At 39.1% G+C, this 18,261-nt stretch overlaps 1 non-coding gene across 1 annotated transcript; it reads left to right on the top strand.

Annotated features, from left to right (window-relative positions):
* The first annotated feature begins 267 nt into the window (after window positions 1-267).
* On the top strand, window positions 268-339 carry TRNAQ-CUG (transfer RNA glutamine (anticodon CUG)). The gene has a single exon. It is a non-coding gene; the product is annotated as a tRNA-Gln (tRNA).
* Window positions 340-18,261: the final 17,922 nt, after the last annotated feature.

Below are 18,261 nucleotides of genomic sequence, written 5' to 3'. Positions count from 1 at the left end.
CCCGCCCCTGAGCCCAGGAAGGGCGGTGGGCGGAAGCATCGCGTCGGTCTTCAAATTCTCACCCCCTCAAGGAGGCTCATGGGGGAAACTAAACCCTGGACTCCAGCTGACCGCACTCTTAGCGGCCTCTTCCTCATTCCCCGCTCCGCCACGCCGGGAAGCGGGGCGCTGGGGAGCGCTTCGGCTCTGCCGCGGTGTGGTGAGTTTGTGGCTGGGGGCGGGGTTCATAAAGGATTAGGGAGCCGAAGGCGGGTGCCTTTGCGTAGCGGTTCCATGGTGTAATGGTTAGCACTCTGGACTCTGAATCCAGCGATCCGAGTTCAAATCTCGGTGGAACCTGCGCTGTTCCCTTTTTTTCCTGACCACACTATAAATTCATTTGTTCACTTAGTGATTGTTGTACAGCTACAGTATATATGGCCTTGAACTAAATAGGGAGGGAATTTCACAAATATAATTTTTGCCTGCGAAGAGCTGACAGATTACCCCCTTCCATTCTGTACTATGTCACCTGATGGCTCCTAAGGAGCCTCTTCACTTTGCCCTTTTTTTAACCTGGGCCCTCTGCCTCAAACTTAATTCAAAAGCTTCATGAAACTTGATTTATTTTGCTAGAATTTTCAACCTCCAACTTTACTCCAGGGCAGGCGCTTTTCACTCACTCCTTTTCTCCGGAAATCTCTCAAACTATTTCCAGATGTCATTTAGAGAACTTCGCCCACCCTCCTCATCAAGATTCAAGAACTTCTTGAGCCCTATTTGTCATCCTCTAAGCCAAACGCGTTTACATAATTATTTCATTTAACACGCAGAGCAAAGGATGGCAATTTCCATTTTAGCAAAAATGTAGATACTGAGACTCAAGTGATTTGCCAGAGATCACGCAGCAGGGCATCCCTGTCTTTGAAGAGAGTTTTGTCATTCCAAAAAGCTTTTCCCATTTATTGTCACACCCCCTACCACCAATATGCAAACCCACAATTCAGGCTTTTGGGTAAGGGTGCCTGTAGTAATCAAAATAATGGCTCCTCAAAGATGTCCACTTCCAAATCCCTAGGAACTGTGAATGTGTTAGGTTACATGGCAAAGGGGAATTAAGTTTGCAGATGGAATTAAGGTTGCAAATCAACTGACTTTAAAATAGGGAGATTATCCTGGATTCTCCAGGTGGGCCTAATGTTGTCACAAGGGTCCTTAAAAGTGGGAAAGGGAGGCAGCGGAGGTCAGAGTCAAGTGGTGTGAGAGGGCTTCAATCAGCCCTTGTGGCTTTGAAGATGGAGGAAGGCGGCCAGGAGCCTAGGCATGCAGAGGCTTCTAGAAGATGGAAAAGGCAAGTAGGGGCCGGCCCCGTGGCTTAACGGTTAAGTGCGTGTGCTCTGCTACTGGCGGCCCCTGGGCACACCGACGCACTGCTTGTCGGGCCATGCTGAGGCGGTGTCCCACATACAGCAACTAGAGGGATGTGCAACTATGACGTACAACTATCTACTGGGGCTTTGGGGAGAAAAAGGGGAAAAAAAAGAGGAGGATTGGAAATAGATGTTAGCTCAGGGCCAGTCTTCCTCAGCAAAAAGAGGAGGATTGGCGTGGATGTTAGCTCAGGGCTGATCTTCCTCACAAAAAAACAAAAAGGCAAGGAAATGGATTCTTCCCTAAGGCCCCCAGAAGAAAGAGAGCCCTGCTGACACCTTGATTTTAGCCCAGTGAAACCCATGTCAGACTTATGACCTACTGAACTATAAAATAATAAATTTTGTTGTTTTAAGTCACCAAGTTTATAGTTATTTGTTACAGCAGCAATAGAAAACTAATACAGTGCCATTTTCAGGGCTTTTTCTCACAGTATAAAGCAATAGAAGGTTTATCTAAGGTCTAAATACTGCCTTGTGCAGGGGTGAGCATTATCCACGTTGGGGGAGATGCACAATATTACTCACGCAGCTAAATATTATGTGTACTACAGATTATGTATAAAACACAGTCCTGGCACCGCTCAGGTGGGTAGACAAGATGGGCCCAAGAAAAGGGGACTGTCAATAACTAGACAGTTCTGAAGGAGTAACTAATGAGAGTTCTGGTGATAAGTGCCACAGTTCAGAGACTGAGATAGTTATGAAGAACTCCCCGGAGGAGGAACTAGCATTGACCCCTGAAGGAAGAAGTAAGGAAGGAAACTCATTTTTGGAAGTGGAGGAAATTAGATGATAAGAACATGTTGAGCAAGGCCATTAATGCCGGAAGAATAATTATAACTTTTCCCCTTAAGTCATTGTTTCTCAACGTGTGTCCTGAGAAGGTCAGTAGTGTTTCTCCAAAGGATTGCATGGTCAAATAAATTGAGAAGAACTACACACTGTCTACCCACCTTAGAAGTTCCCTTAGCACACTGGCATTTTAAAGTCTAGATATTCCACTCTGAAGAAATCTTTTTTTAACTGTGTAGAACACAGCATTTCCCAGATTCACCAGACCCCAGAACTCTTTTCCCAAGGAACACCTGTTAGCACCCCTCTAAACACTTTGGGGAAGCCATAAAACATCTGTGGAGAAGTGATTGAATTAAACCTTGTCTTAGGAAAATTAAGCTGGCTGTGGACTGCAGGACTCGGGTGAAGAGACTGGAGGTGTGGATATCAGTTAGAAGGCTATTGCAATTAACCGGGCACAAACTAATAGAAATGGAGTATAGGTAAGGGACTAAAGAAGAAAGAAAAAGCAAAGGCTATTATGGAAAAAATGTTAAATGGATTCCACGGACAAAGAAGAGAATTAGGGTTTTACATTCTTTGGGGAAAATGAGTAGTAATTCCTTGATATATCTCTTTTTAATCTCTCAAGAAATATAGGTACTTAATGTAAATTACTTTAATACAGAAATATAGAGTAAATCCTTAAAGTCTCCACTTCAATTCCTCCTCCAACCCCAGAGATAACTGCTCCGTTTTCTTTTAATAAAATCACGTTATATATACCGTTTCTCACCTTGAAAAATCTTTCCACATCAGTCCATACAGGTTTAACTCATTTGTTGCATAGTTTTCCTTAACAATGATGTACCATAGTTTGTACAAGCATTCCCATTCCCTTACCCATGGACCTGGCAGATACTGAGGGTTGCTAAATTAAAACCTATTCCTAAGCTGTTTCTTCCTTGCCCGTTTCCCCATTAGAGGCTGGACAAGCTGAATATTCATTTTCCCAGCTACTCTGCAATATTTTATATACTAGTATAAAAATATACAAGCAATATATTTAATTTTTGCCCGTCTGGTGTGCCTAATAATTTCCACTTCTCTGATAACCAGTGAGTGTAAACATTTTCTCCTATGTTTATTGGCTGTTTATATTTCTTCTGTGAATTGCCTGTCAACATCCTTGTCCGTTTTCTTGTTGGGTTATCTTTTCCTTTTAATGGGGAGGATCTCTATATATTCTACCTTTTAATCTTTTGCCTGTTATATATGGCACAAATATTTTCTCTAAGTAAATCACTTGATTTTTAATTTTATTAATGATGCTTTTGTCCATACAGAAGTTTTAAATTTTTATTTAATCAAATCTCTCTCAGTCATTTCTTCTATGGCTTCTGGCTGTTGCATTTTGGGTAAGAAGGCTTCTCCACGCCAAGATGATTCAAAAAATGTTTTTTTTTTAATATTTTTATAATTTTTTTCTCCATCTGGATTTTATTTATATTGAGGATGCTGTGAAATAGGGATCTAAATTAATTCTTTCCAAATGGATAACCAATTGTTTCAATATGTACTTGAATAGTCCATCTTTTTCCCACTGATTTGAAATGCCTAAATTTTTATAAATGAATCTCACATATATAAATGAGTCTGTTCTTGAATCTTTGCACCATACCTCTGGCAACGACAGAGGAACACTGCTCAGATGTCCTTTGAAGAGAGAGCCTATTGTGCCTATTGTGTGGTTGGCTGACAGTGTCCAGCTACCACACCTCCAAGATCCACTACAATGTTCACACTGAAGACATGCTCCCTCCGGAATGTTCCCAGACAACGACTGAGCACAGTGGGGGTTCTAGAGCTGGACCACTTCTGTACAGATTGGGGCTCTTCTAATAGGCAGTCTTTGCTCTTGAGCTCTCCACTGGCCTGGCCGAAATTTCCTCAGAATGCAATTACAGTCTGACTCTCTTCCTACCCAATCCTTCCTTTCCTCTCTCCTTGCATAGCTATTAGACCTGCTTTGTGGTCTGAAGGCCCTACTTCTCCCTTTTGTCCATCACAGGCATTCCTGCTAAATGAATCTCTTACACTTCCAATTCATCTGGTATCTGTTTCCAGAGGACTTGACTCTGATACAGTCCCATTGGTCAAGTTTTTTATTCCTATGCCAGTGTCACACTGTTTTGCTTATTATAGCTTTGTAGTCCATTTTGATGTCTCATATGTGGTACTAAATGAGTAAATATTTGTATAGTGCTTAGAATAGTGCCTGACACATAGTAGGAACCATTTGCCTTTGATAAATAAAAATAAATACGGCAATTCCCTCTCACTGTTTTTTCTTTCTAAACTTTGACTATTTTTAGGGACTCTATTTCAGATGAACCTTAGAGTAAACTTCTTAAGTTCCAAAAGATTCATATTGGGGTTTTGTTTGGGTTTCATTACTAATCATTAAAAATACTTTTTTCAGAAATGAAATATAGAATTTGGACAGAATGTACAAAAATATGAGATTCTGCCTATGAAGATACAAAAGGAATCAGAGAGATCTGAGGTTTAATATCTATTTGGAAGAATGATCTCTAGAAAAATGGAAGTGAGGAGAAAAAGCAAAAAAAGAGCAAAAATGTTGACTTGAGTTTCAGGCATGTCTAATTTAAACAGTTAGTAGGAAAACCAAAAGGAAATATCCAGCAAAAAGCCTGGAAATTTAGATTTAGAAATGTCTTAGCCTTAGAATATGTAGAAGAAGCAAGATCTGGAATATATCCCATCCTCTACAGCCTGGGAGGCAACTTTACATGGTTGTTTAAAACAGCGTGGAGACTGATAGGTCTGTGTTTAACTCTAGCTCAGCCATTCACTTGCTGTATCTTCATAATTTACCTAATCCTGCTGAAGCTCAGTTCCTTATCTGCAAAATGGGGACAAACGTGAAGACTGAAATAATATATTTACAGCTCTTGGCATCATACCTGGCACATAGTAAATGTTCAGTTAATGCATTGGGTCTCAATGGGGGGGGGGGTCAGCTTTTCCCCCAGGGAATTTGATAATGTCTGGAGACCTTTTTAGTGTACAACTGGAAGGTGCTACTGGCATCTAGTGGGTAGAGACCAGGGATGCTGCTAAACATCCTACAATACACAGGACAGCTCCCCCACAACAAAGAATTATCTGGTCCAAAGTATCAATAGTGCCAAGGTTGAGAACCGTGAGTTAATAGTAAGGGTTAGCCAGAGGCCAGGCCAGGGCTTATGACGGGAAAAGGGTAGGATACCCGTGAACATCACCTCTCCATCCTACCTCGTTTTTGAAAGACTGAATATACTACCTAGGCCTCAGAAAGAATGCCCAGGACAGACATACCTCCCTTCAGTATCCCGTAAAGCAGAGCCCAACACAAAATACTTCCATATGTGGTTCCTATTTGTTAAGTAAACAGACCTCAGCATTCTGTTTCTTGACCCAAAAGGATGTTTACAGTGTCATTCACTTTATAACTATTTGTTAACTCTACATATCAGTTTCATGCATTTTTTTGTAATGATATTAGGTTTATTTCACAATGAAAAGAATTTTTTGAGAGAGAAAAGTAAACAGAACTTATGAAGTGGTGAAATTTGTTTTCTTTGCTTTTTATCTTTTCTACTGAGTATACTGTAAGGTAACAAATTGTACACAAGATCAGGAAATTCTCAGCTTTGATTATCTGATTATAAGTCACTAGAGTACCAATGAGTCAAAGAAAGAAATGGTAAAAAAATATATTTATTTAGGTATAAATTTATTTAAGTTTTAAATATTTATTTATATATAAATGTATAAAATACATGTGTATTATAAACAGTTATTATTTATATCCAAATGCTAGGTAGCTCAATCATAGATTTTTTTTCCATATCATGAAATCTCAATCAGAATAACTTCTAGCTTTAATTATAACAGTTTTCTCTTTACATATTCTTAGCCTTCTCGATTTGGTACGCATAGATCATAAATCATCTTTCAAAAATTAAAAGGAAGGACATTATCAAGAGAGTGAAAAGATAAGCCAGGGAGTGGAGAAAATACTTACAAATCATATATCCGATAAGCAATTAATATCCAGAATACATAAAAAACTCTTACAACTCAACAATAACAAAGAAACGAACAACCTAATTCAAAAATGGGCAGGGCCAGCCCCGGTGGCCTAGTGGTTAAGTTCAATGCACTCTGCTCCAGTGTCCCTGGTTTGGTTCCTGGGTGTGGACCTACACCACTCATCAGCGGCCATGCTGTGGCAGCAGCTCACATACAAAAAGAGGAAGATTGGCAACAGATGTTAGCTCGGGGCGAATCTTCCTCAGCAAAAAGAAAAAAAATGGGCAAAGGACTTGAATAGACATTTCTCCAAAGAAGGTATACAAATGGCTGATAAGCACATGAAAAGATGCTCAACATCATTAGTCGTTAGGGAAACGCAAATCAAAACCACATGAGATACCGCTTTGCATTCATTAGGATGGCTATTATTAAAAAACAAAACAAAACAGAAAATAACAAGTGTTGAAGAAGATATGAAGAAATTGGAAACCTTGTACATTGCTGGTGAGGATGTTAAATGGTACAGCCACTATGTTAAACAGTTTGGTGGTTCTTTAAAAAGTTAAACTTACAATTGCTATTTGACACAGCAATTCTACTCCTAGGTATATACCCAAAAGAAGTGAAAGCAGGGACTCAAACAGATACGTGTATACCAACGTTCATAGCAGCATTATTCGCAATAGCCAAAAGGTGGATACAACACAAGTTCCATCAATAGATGAATGGATAAACAAAATGTGGTGTATACTAACAATGGAATATTATTCAGCCTTAAAAGGAATGAAATTCTGATACATGATACAACATGGGTGAATCTTGAAAACATTATGCTAAGTGAAATAAGCCAGGCACAAAAGGACAAATACTGTATGATTCCACTTATATAAGGTACCTAGAATGTGTAAATTCTTAGAGATAGAAAGTAGAATGGGAATGGGGAGCTATTGTTTAATGGGTACAGAGTTTCCATTTGGGATGATTAAAAAAGTTCTGGAAATGGATAGTGGTGATGATTGCACAACATTGTGAATGTACTTAATGCCACCGAACCACTTAAAATGGTTAAAATGGTAAATTGTATGTTATATATATTTTAACACACACACAAAATGGAAAGGAACTGGATCTCAGTTTTTAAAAAATGGATAAAAACAGGAAACAGAAGGTCAGGATAAAGGAGCAGATGGTGGCGCAAGACTGGTACAGTGTGAGTTCCTCAGTCTTCCCAGGATCCCTATCATTCTAGGGCTATTTGCTTGTTTCTTGACAGCCTCTCAGAATTCCTGTGGGTTAGCTGACTTTCTAGACCAAAGTTAGCTTGTTCATCTTCATCCACACCCAGCCCAGAAATGACATCTTCTGTGGCCTCTGAAATTCCACCATTATAGAGTCATTTCTTTGGATAAGTACCGATTACCAGCTCCCTTCCTTCCCCACACTCCCACCCTGTGCCTTTGTGTGTGGTTGTGTTTACTACTGCCTTCCAGAGGAGTGAATTGGCTTTGGCATTGTGGGAGCCCATCAAGTCCATGCAACCTCCCATGTGGATATGAGCCATGCTCACTCAAAAGAGAAGAAAAAACTAGCAGACCACCAGAGTCTCGTTTTTGTTTCTCAGTCATTTATTTAGAAAAACTAGACCGTTTAGTAATTTAAAAAAAAAAATACCACAGGGCCAGCCCCATGGCTTAGTGGTTAAGTGCACGCGCTCTGCTGCTGGCGGCCCGGGTTCGGATCCTGGGCGCGCACCGACGCACCGCTTCTCCGGCCATGCTGAGGCCGTGTCCCACATACAGCAACTAGAAGGATGTGCAGCTATGACATACAACTATCTACTGGGGCTTTGGGGGGGAAAATAATAAATAAATAAAATCTTTAAAAAAAAAAAATACCACAATACTAATTTGGTCAGGGTGAGCAAAAAGAAGATAAAGGTGACACTTTTAGATGTAGAGCCAAAGCTTAGAACAGACAATAAATTATGGGATGACCTAGTCAATCCACTCCTAGGTATTTATCTGAAAGACATGAAGGCACATATCCATACAAAAACCTGTATATGAATATTTACAGCAGACTTTTTTGTAATAGCAAAAACCTGGAAATAGCCCAAATGTCCATCAACAGGTGAATGGATAAGCAAATTTTGGTACACCCACAATGAAATACTACTCAGCAATAAAAAGGAATGAGCTACTATACACACAGCAGAGTGGATGAATCTCAAAATAATCACACTGAATGAAAGAAGCCAGAGAAAAAAAGAGTATTTGTACATATTGTATGATTCCATTTACATAAAATTCTACAAAATGCAAACTGACCTATAGTGGTCGAAAGCAGATTAGTAGTCTAGAGACAGAGTGGAGAAGGGAGAGAGGGATTAAAAGTCATGAGGACATTTGTGGGGATGATGGAGATGTTCGTAATCTTGATTGTGGTGATAGTTTTACAGGTGTGTACATATATCAAAACTCATCAAATTGCACACTTTCAAACGTGCAGTTTATTGCTTCTTTAGAAAGAAGAGCAAGAGAAAGAGAGCACAAAAGTAGACAAAAGGTCCTCCCTCATCTGCAATATTCTTGAATGCAAGGTTGGAATACATAGATGCAAAAAAAAAAAATTGCTGGCCTCGCACACTCTAATCACTAAGTCACCCACATGTTTCTTTTACAATATCTCTGAATAGTGTCCCTTTCCATTCCCACAGCCCCTGGTCGTGTCTAAGCCCTCCTTCCCCACTGTTAGATTACAACCTAGCCTTACCCTCAGTCCAACATGCAGGTGGCTGCCAGAATAACCTTGACAAAGGACATCTCCAACCACGTGCCTCCTATTCTCCAGAGCCATCATTGGAAAATCTATATATGTACACCCATGCCTGAAAACAAAAGGTTACAAAATAAAATGTTAGAAGTGGTTATGCCTGGGGAGTAGGATTACAGATGATTTTTATTCTTTTGTTTATCTGTTTTCTATATTTTGCAGTTGTTTGTAAATAAAAATATCCTTTTTGGTTTTCCTTGTTACAAAAGGAATGAATGCTCATTGTAAAATATTCAAACAATACGAACAACATGGGAGTATAGTAAAGTTGGAAAGTGAAGTTTGCTTCCTTCTGGTTGCCAACACTGTGGTTACCTCCCCAACACCCACCCCACCTCTCCCATCCAGGAAGCAGCCAGGCAGTTTGGGTGGGATTTATCTCTCCCCACAGCTCCAGGAGTGGCTTCTGGAATGGTCTAAACCGCAGTTCTCAACCCTGATGTCCAAACCCTGATATCGTAACAAACATTTCATAACACCGCCTTACCATCCTGACTTGTAAAATCAATAGATCTTACATTATCATATAATGCTAAAGAGAAATGATAGGAAAATAATTCATTATAAGATGTTATGTATTTCAATATGTAAATGCTTTGACACAACTATAATAGAAGACATAAGGAAGTAGTTAGATGCTTGCACCTAATGGCAGAATCACCATTCATTCAACAAATAGTTTGTGAGCACTGTCCTGAGTTTACTGGGGATACAGACAGAAATCCCTGCCTCATGGAGCTTACATACTAACAGGGTGGTGGGATATAGACAACAAACAATCAACATACTACACAAGTAAATTATATATTATATTAGAAGGTGATAAGCGTAATTATTGGGGGAAAAAAATAGAACAGGGTAAGGGAAAACCAGAGTTCAGAGCAGCAGGGAAGTGGATAGTGGGTTGCGGTTTAAAACAGAGTGGTCAAGGCAGGCCTCACTAGAAGGTAACATTTGAGCAAAGATTTGAAGGAGGTAAGGGAACGAATCATGCAGATATCTAGGGGGAAAGTATCCAGGCAGAGGGAATAGCCAGTGCAAAATAGCCAGTGTTGAGTGTGTGGGCTGTAAGTGGCCAGTGAGGTGGAGTGGAGTAGTCATATAAGAAAAGGCAGAAGTAGGAGAGGTAACAGAGCCAGATCTTGCAGGGCCTCATAAGACATTGTAAGGCTTGTACTCTGAGTAAAATGGTGCAAGATTAGAAGGTTTTGAGCAGAGGAGTGACATGATCTGACCTACATTTTAAAACAAAAAATCTGGCTGCTCTTTTGAGAATAAATTATAGGGTGGAAGCAGAAAGACCAGTTGGGAGGTTGTTCCAAGAATCCAGCCATGAAATGAACACAACAACTACAAATGCAGACTGATATTCAGTACTGTATTCCCTGGAATTTAAAATGTCACTGATTGTAGGAAACATCCTGATTTCAGGGATAAAATATGCATCATGGATTGCATTATGCAGTGTGGATTGCAATATGCCCGGCTGAACTGGTGACTCAAATACCACAGTGGTGTTGGTTGTTGAAAACATGATTTTCTGAAATAGTGAACAACTCTTGGTAAAGTTCCAAATGAAACAAAGTACTATTTTCTCTCAATTTACCCATAATTCTTACGTCTTGAAGTTCAGGTTATATTAAGATCATGCAAAAATAGTTCATGTTTATATATAAAATGGAGTTAGAGTCTAGGTTCAGATTATTATAAACAGGTTTTTAAAATCTACATTAATGTCGTGTGGGACATTGTCTTGCAAGATGTTGGAAAATTCTGTATTGTATTTGACTGTCCTATACAGTATCAGAAATCTCATATTTCTGGCCCACGTTCTCTAAATGCCCAATCACTATGACAACCAAAATTGTTCCCTAAATTTACAAAGAGTTGCATAGAATGTGATGCCAGCATAGAGCATGATTCAGGAACAGGCACGTTAAATCAGAGGGAAGCCCGGGACAGCTGTGTGACAAGGGAAGGGAGACACCATGCCTCGGCTGGGCCTGAGTGACAAAGCCCATGGCCCTGACTCGCCAGCAACCCTCCCACCACCAGGGGAAGCCAGCCTTGGAATGAGGCTTTCTTTTTTTTTTTTTTTTTTTTCCCCCCAAAGCCCCAGTGGATAGTTGTATGTCGTAGCTGCACATCCTTCTAGTTGCTGTATGCGGGACTCGGCCTCAGGATGAACGGAGAAGTGGTGCCTCGATGCGCACCCGGGATCCGAACCCGGGCCACCAGCATCGCAGCGCACGCACTTAACCACCAAGCCACAGGGCCGGCCCGGAATGAGGCTTTCTTTTTTTTAATGTAATATTTTTGTAAATTGTGGTAAAATACACATAAAATTTACCAACTTAACCCTTTTTAAGTGTATATTCACAATATTGTGCAACCAATCTCCAGAACTCTTTTCATGTTGCAAAAAGAAACTCTAGACCCATTAAATCACAATTATTCATTCTCCCCTCCCCTCAGTCCCTGGCAACCACCATTCTACTTTCTGTCTCTATGAGTTTGACCACTCCAGGTACCTCATATAAGTGGAATCACACAGTATTTTCCTTTGTGTCTGGCTTATTTCACTTAACATCATGTCCTCAAGAAGCCCTTATTTTTGAAGGCAAAGGGCAACACAGAGGAAAAGCTGGCAGCTGAATGACACTGTTGAACTCCTGCATCAACCCTTTGCCAAAGCCCATGTTACTTATGAGCATTTTGGTTACTTGGCCAATATATTCCACTTATTACTTAGGCATATTTGTGTCTAATTTCCTATTACTTGCAACTGAAAACACAATAGCTGATATCCTCCCCTTCTTCCTTCAAATAGTATTAACAGTTTGGCATATAGTCTTTCAGACTCTTTAATATACAAATAAAGATGTAAATTTTATTTTTACATAAGTGAAATCCTATAATACTGTTAAGCAACCTAAATTTTTCTCTGACATCTTTCAATGTTAATAAATACAGATCTAGCTTAAATTCTTTTAGAGCTCCATTGTATGGATGAACCATAGTTTATTTAACCAATCTGCCATTGATAAACATTTAGGATCGTCTCAGTGTTTTTTTTTTAAGTTTATTGTTTTTTTTTTTGTGTGTGTGAGGAAGATCAGCTCTGAGGTAACATCCATGCCAATCCTCCTGTTTTTGCTGAGGAAGACCGGCCCAGAGCTAACATCTATTGCCAATCCTCCTCCTTTTTTTTTTTCCTTTTCTCCCCAAAGCCCTGTAGATAGTTGTATGTCATAGCTGCACATCCTTCTAGTTGCTGTTCTCAGTGTTTTGATACTATAAACACACTGTAATGAACATCCTTCTGCACATGTATTTCCTTTGAGTACATTTCTAGAAGAAATGCCTTCCCAATGGTTGTCCCAATTTCTATTTCTAATAGTAATTTATGAGAGTTCCTGATTCTGTATATTCTTAAAAATATGGAGTATTGTCCATCATCTTTGCTAATATAATTTATAAAAATAATATATAACTTTTATTGTTCTCTTTTGCAAGTGAAGTTGAGAATTTTTTAAATGTTTATTGGCCATTTCCATATCGTTTTTTGTGAATTGCCTATTCAAATCCTTTGTCCATTTGTCTAGCAGGGTATTCATCATTTGCCTAACGATTCGTAAAAGCTCTTTATAGAATTAGGGATATTAAATACTTGTCAATCATATATGTTACAAATATTTCCCGCAGTATACTATTTGTATCTTAACTTTTTTAATGGAATCTTTCCATATGGAAGTTTTATTTAATTAATTATTTTTTAAATTTTTTTTGGTGAGGAAGATTTGCCCTGAGCTAACATCCATTGCCAATCTCCCTCTTTTTTTTTTTTTGCTTGAGGAAGATTAGCGCCAAGCCAAAATGTGTGCCAATCTTCCTCCATTCTGTATGTGGGATGCCTCCTCAGCATGGCCGAGAAGCAGAGCACGTCCACCCCCAGGATCCGAACCCGCAAATCCGGGCCGCCGAAGCTCGTGGCGAAGCTGGTGGAACTTGAACCACTCGACCACCAGCCCGCCTCCAGAAGTTTTACTTTTTTAGCATTATTCTTTTATTACATGAATATCCAGTTGTCCCAACATCATTTATTGAATAATCCATCTTTCCTCACTGTTTTGAAATGCCATCCTTATATCTTAAATCTCCACACTGAAACTTCGTAGTACATGGATCTGCTTTAGGGCTTTCTATTTTGTACTATTGATTTTTTTCTCTACCCATGTGCCAGCTGCTTCTCATAATTCTTTTCTTTATTTCAAAATTTTCTTGGCTTACCTCGCATTTGTGTTTTCCAGATGAACTTTAGAAACAATTTGAAGAATTTAAACAATTTAAAGAATCTATTGGAATTTTGTTTGGAATTGTATTGCAATTATAGATTAATTTGTGAAGAAATGACATTTTGATATTGAGTTTTCCCTTCCGTGAACATATATGTTTATTATTCAAGTTTTATTTTATGTATTTTAGTAAAATTTTATAGTTTTCTCTGGAAAAACCCTACACATTTTAGATTAAGTTTATTCAGAGGTATTTCATAGCCTTTGCTATTACTGGGAATCAATTATTTTTCTAACTGGCATATATATTATTGTCTATGTGTGTGGGTGCGTGCATGTGTGTTTACATACATACCTATATAGTATATATCCCCTGAGCCACCTTATTGAACTCTCTAAAAATTTTTTCTTCCTTCCTGGAGTTTCAATAGATAATAAAATTGTCTTCAAATAATGATTTTTAAAAATTTCTCTCAAAAGTTATACCTTTTATTTATTCTTCTTGTCCTATTGCATTAGATAGGCCTTCCAGAAAAATATTTAACAATGGAAGTAGTGACTGGCATCTTTGTCTTGTTTCCTTTTTTTTTAATAACAGGTTTATTGAGATATAATTCATGTATCATAAGATTCACCCTGTTAAAGTGTACAATTCAGTGTATGTACACTTAAAAGCTAAGGTGGATCCTAAGGACACTAACAGCGGGAGGCTGTCAGCTAATTATAGTCCTTGCAGGTGACTGAGCATTGCACTTCCACAGTTGCCATATCTGTGTTGTAATCTCTTCTGTATATATCACCTCACAAAGTTTAGAATATCCTCCTCTTCTTTAAATAATACTTTGTATCCCCTAAAGTGCCTAGCACAGCTCCTTGCCCATGGTAGGACCTCATTAAATATGTGAAGAATAAATTAATAAGTACCTACCCATTAATTACAGGATCTTTAGATAGTTCTGGGCAGGAAAGTATATGACATAGTCCTTACCAGTGGTCTGCTGTTAAATGTTTAACAACTGGTTCTTGGGAGTACTGATTTCTAGTGTTTGTTGATCTGTGAGGTATGAATATTTCCACCATGGTTGATTTCAACACCCACATGATGTTAACTAGGATGCAAAATTCCTAAAATTTTAACAGTGAGTCCTCTCAGTTTGATACAAGCCAGCTCCAGCACACCACTGGTCCTTATCTTCAAAGAGCTTTTTTGTGTTTTTTCTTTCGAGTTTTTATTTCTTGAAAGATAAAATTAGAATAATATTAAATGAAATTTTAAAAAACAATTCAACCATAATTCAAATACTCTAACAGCTAACATAATGCTTCATTTTCCCATATTCTCTCCCAGTCTTTGCTTTATGCAAACATATTTTAACTAGTTGTAATCATCCAATTTTTAAAAATGTTTTATTGTAGCAAATTTTAAACATATACAACAAAAAATAAAATAACCCAATGTACCATTACCCAGCACCCCAAAACATTAACCTGTGGCCAAACCTGTCCCATCCGCATCACCAGCTACTTGTCCCCCACCCACATTTTTTGAAACAAATCCCAGAAATCATATCCTTCCATCTGTAAATATTTCAATAGTAACCATTCAATTTTTCATTCAGTTTTTTCACTTGTAGTCTAAGGAGACAAAGACATAAATAATTCAACTAAAAAAAATTTAAGTATTCTGATGTTGGCAGTGAGGATTGATTTAGGGGACACGGGAGGAGTGTCTAAAAGCTACAGCATCTGAAGAACTTTATTAATGAATCTTCTCATTTTTTTCCCCATCCTTCTTCCTTCTTTTTGTGGTAAAGTGCAATAGAACCCAATTAAAATTCCGCATGTTATCATATACACACCAAATCACATGTAACATGGACTGAATCACAGTCTCCATATATGAAAAATACCCATCAAAACAAATTTTATTTAATACAACTAAATCCCAAGGCAATTATTAGTCATCTTCTCTAATATTAGCAATTTTTAAGAATTTCACTATAAACCCCCTTGGACATATTTTTTTTAGACTTTCCATCTGATTATCCATTGGTCCAACACTTCTTGGAAGACAGATTACTGTCTCTTTCCCTCATTTCATTAATTTATGCTACAGTGTCAGGAATGGTGTCACCCCTCAGCCCTTTAGGGAAGGGCAGTATAGAGGAGGCAACACTGAAGCCCAGTCCCAAATAGAAATTTGGCAAACAAGAAATCCTCATTATTCCCACATTTACCATATATGGCATTTGATATTCTAGTAGAGTAACTCACAGTGTAAACTCGAGGACTGTCCCTATTGGTTTTATAACCCCTTTAGACGATTAGTGACAATTCTGGGGATACACACTGTTTCTTACCCTGGCTCTACCCTGCAAGGTAGATTTTATTAGACCAAATTTGCAGATGAGAAAACCAAAACTCAGAGAGATGTACTCAAGGTCAAACACTTAAATGTAGGGGAGCCAGGATCTGAACCCTACTGCATCAATTATTTGAGGTTATTTGGTTGCAAGCCAAAAAAAGTGACATTAATTAGAGGGATATTGAACAGCTCACAAAATGAATAGGAGGCTGGAGGAGATAGGGCTGGAACCAGGGCAACAGGGATGATCCCATCCTCTAGTCGGGCAAGTGTGAACATCATCCTTTTTTTTCATCCTCTGTCATTTTGTTTAGGATTTGAAGTTCATGGAAAGAGACCTCGATTATTCTTTAACTTCAGAAGTGCAGGATATGTAATTTACTATCCCATGAAGAAGCTCCATGCTGTAGAAGAAATAATTCCTCAAAAGGAATTCAGGGTGCAGTTTTGAAGGGTGAAATGGATGCTGGGTGGCAAAAAAAAAAAAAAAAAATTCTGTGGTGACATCCTGAATGCACTGTGCAGATCTCCCTTCAAGGAAGGACTCGTCGCCCCAGCTGTGGGAGTGTTGTTTGTAGACAGCCTGCGGCTGTCAGCCCTTCAGGAATTGCCTTTCTGCAGAGAGCCATGTCATCCGTGGTTACACCCTTCCAGGGACAGCCCACATTATTGAAGTTGGGGTATCAAGGCCTGGCCATTTCAGCTTAACACTAGGACAACTCTGTAGGGCCATTTTTGCTCCCGAGCTCCCTGTGGGCCTAATTGAGGCTGTTGTAGAGCCTGCAGCACAGCTCAACTTCTCCTTGTACTGCTCCTGCTTCCCATCTCTCCCTTCCATAGGCACTGATTCCAAGAGAGTTAACAAAGTAAACATCCTGAATGCTCAACTCAGTCTCAGAGTCTGCTTCCTGGAGAACCCAAGCTGTGACATCTCCACTCACCAATTCTGTTTCCAAAGTCCCACATTCTTATCCCACCAAAAGTAATTATGCTTCATTATGACTTTTTTTTTTATTGTAGTACCCGTCTGCTTCTCCTAGGCAGGCATCTTTCCATGCTGAGGGCGACTGTGGACTTAAGATTTGTATTTTGCTATAACACGTCACCAAACACAAGCCAATTACTTCATCTGGTCTCGATGAAGAAACAGATCTGCCCTAATACTAGAGAAAAAATTGTCTGGGTGGGACTTAATAAAAGATGGTGTGTCAGGGACAGCTTGAGGCCTTCCTAAGGGATTTTCAAGGGTGATTTTGACAATATCCAATTTTTACCTCATATGCTGACCGTAGAATCTCAGCCAGGTAAGATACAACCCTCTTTACATGTGCCTGCATTACAGTAATGCAGCATTAACTTATATCAAAAAAATTTTTTTTTAAATGGTGAATGGAAGTACAGGGGAAAAATGACAAACTGAAAGTTCTTATTAGAGTATTTATGGGTTTCCCTGTTCATAGGACTCTATAGCAGTGCTGTCCAATAGAAATGTAATGCTAGCCTGGTAGCCACATAAGTCATTTAAAACTTTCTAGCAGCCACTTTTTGTGTGTGTGTGTGAGGAAGATCAGCCCTGAGCTAACGTCCAATGCCAATCCTCTTCTTTTTTGCTGAGGAAGATTGGCACTGGACTAACATCCGTGCCCATCTTCCTCTACTTTAGATGGGACGCCGCCACAGCATGGCCTGACAAGCTGTGCATAGGTGCATGCCTGGGATCCAAACCTGCGAACCCTCCGGCCACTGAAGTGGAGCGCGTGCACTTAACCGCTGCGCCACCAGGCCGGCCCCGTAGTAGCCACATTTTTTGAAAAGTAAAAAGAAACAGATGAAGTTAATAACATAATTCATTTAACCCAATATATATCTAAAATATTGTCATTTCAACATGTAATCAGTATAAGTTATTAATGACATATTTTACATTTTTTTCATACTCTGTATTTTGCACTTACAATGCATCTCGAATATGAACTGACCACATTTCAAGTGCTCAGGAGTCACATGTGGCTAGTGACTTCCTTATTGTACAGTGGAGGTCTCAAACATATTCTCCGATAACAGGGAAATCTCTCATTTCTCTGGAAAGTTTGGTCTAAGTTGGTGACATTTGAGGGAAAGATGTGGAAATATATATATGAAATCTTTACCTGCCAGAGCTGAGGAAGACTTCCATGCATCCTAGTTTAAAAAGTGGGCAACAATCTGCCTGTTGGCAGGGTGGAAACCCAAACCCAGCCCTATGATGCACCTTTAGCAGAGAGAAGCAATATCTCCAGGGGCACAACATGAATCAATAGCTTCCAATTCCCCAACAAGCAGTGAATTATTAAGGTTTCTCAAGGATAATTCACAGTGCATTCCAATCAAGTCTGTAAATTATAGACAAGAAGTCTATTCTTCAAGCCTGACTGCCTTCCGTCTCGGAGGAGAAAACAGCAACAGCTAATAGATAAGGCATGAAACAAGTACCCAAGTATTG

Source organism: Ceratotherium simum, chromosome 3, assembly GCF_057802395.1.
Source record: "Ceratotherium simum simum isolate JZ-2026a chromosome 3, ASM5780239v1, whole genome shotgun sequence".
Classification (NCBI taxonomy): Eukaryota; Metazoa; Chordata; class Mammalia; order Perissodactyla; family Rhinocerotidae; genus Ceratotherium; species Ceratotherium simum.
This window is presented reverse-complemented; position numbering and strand designations above follow the sequence as displayed.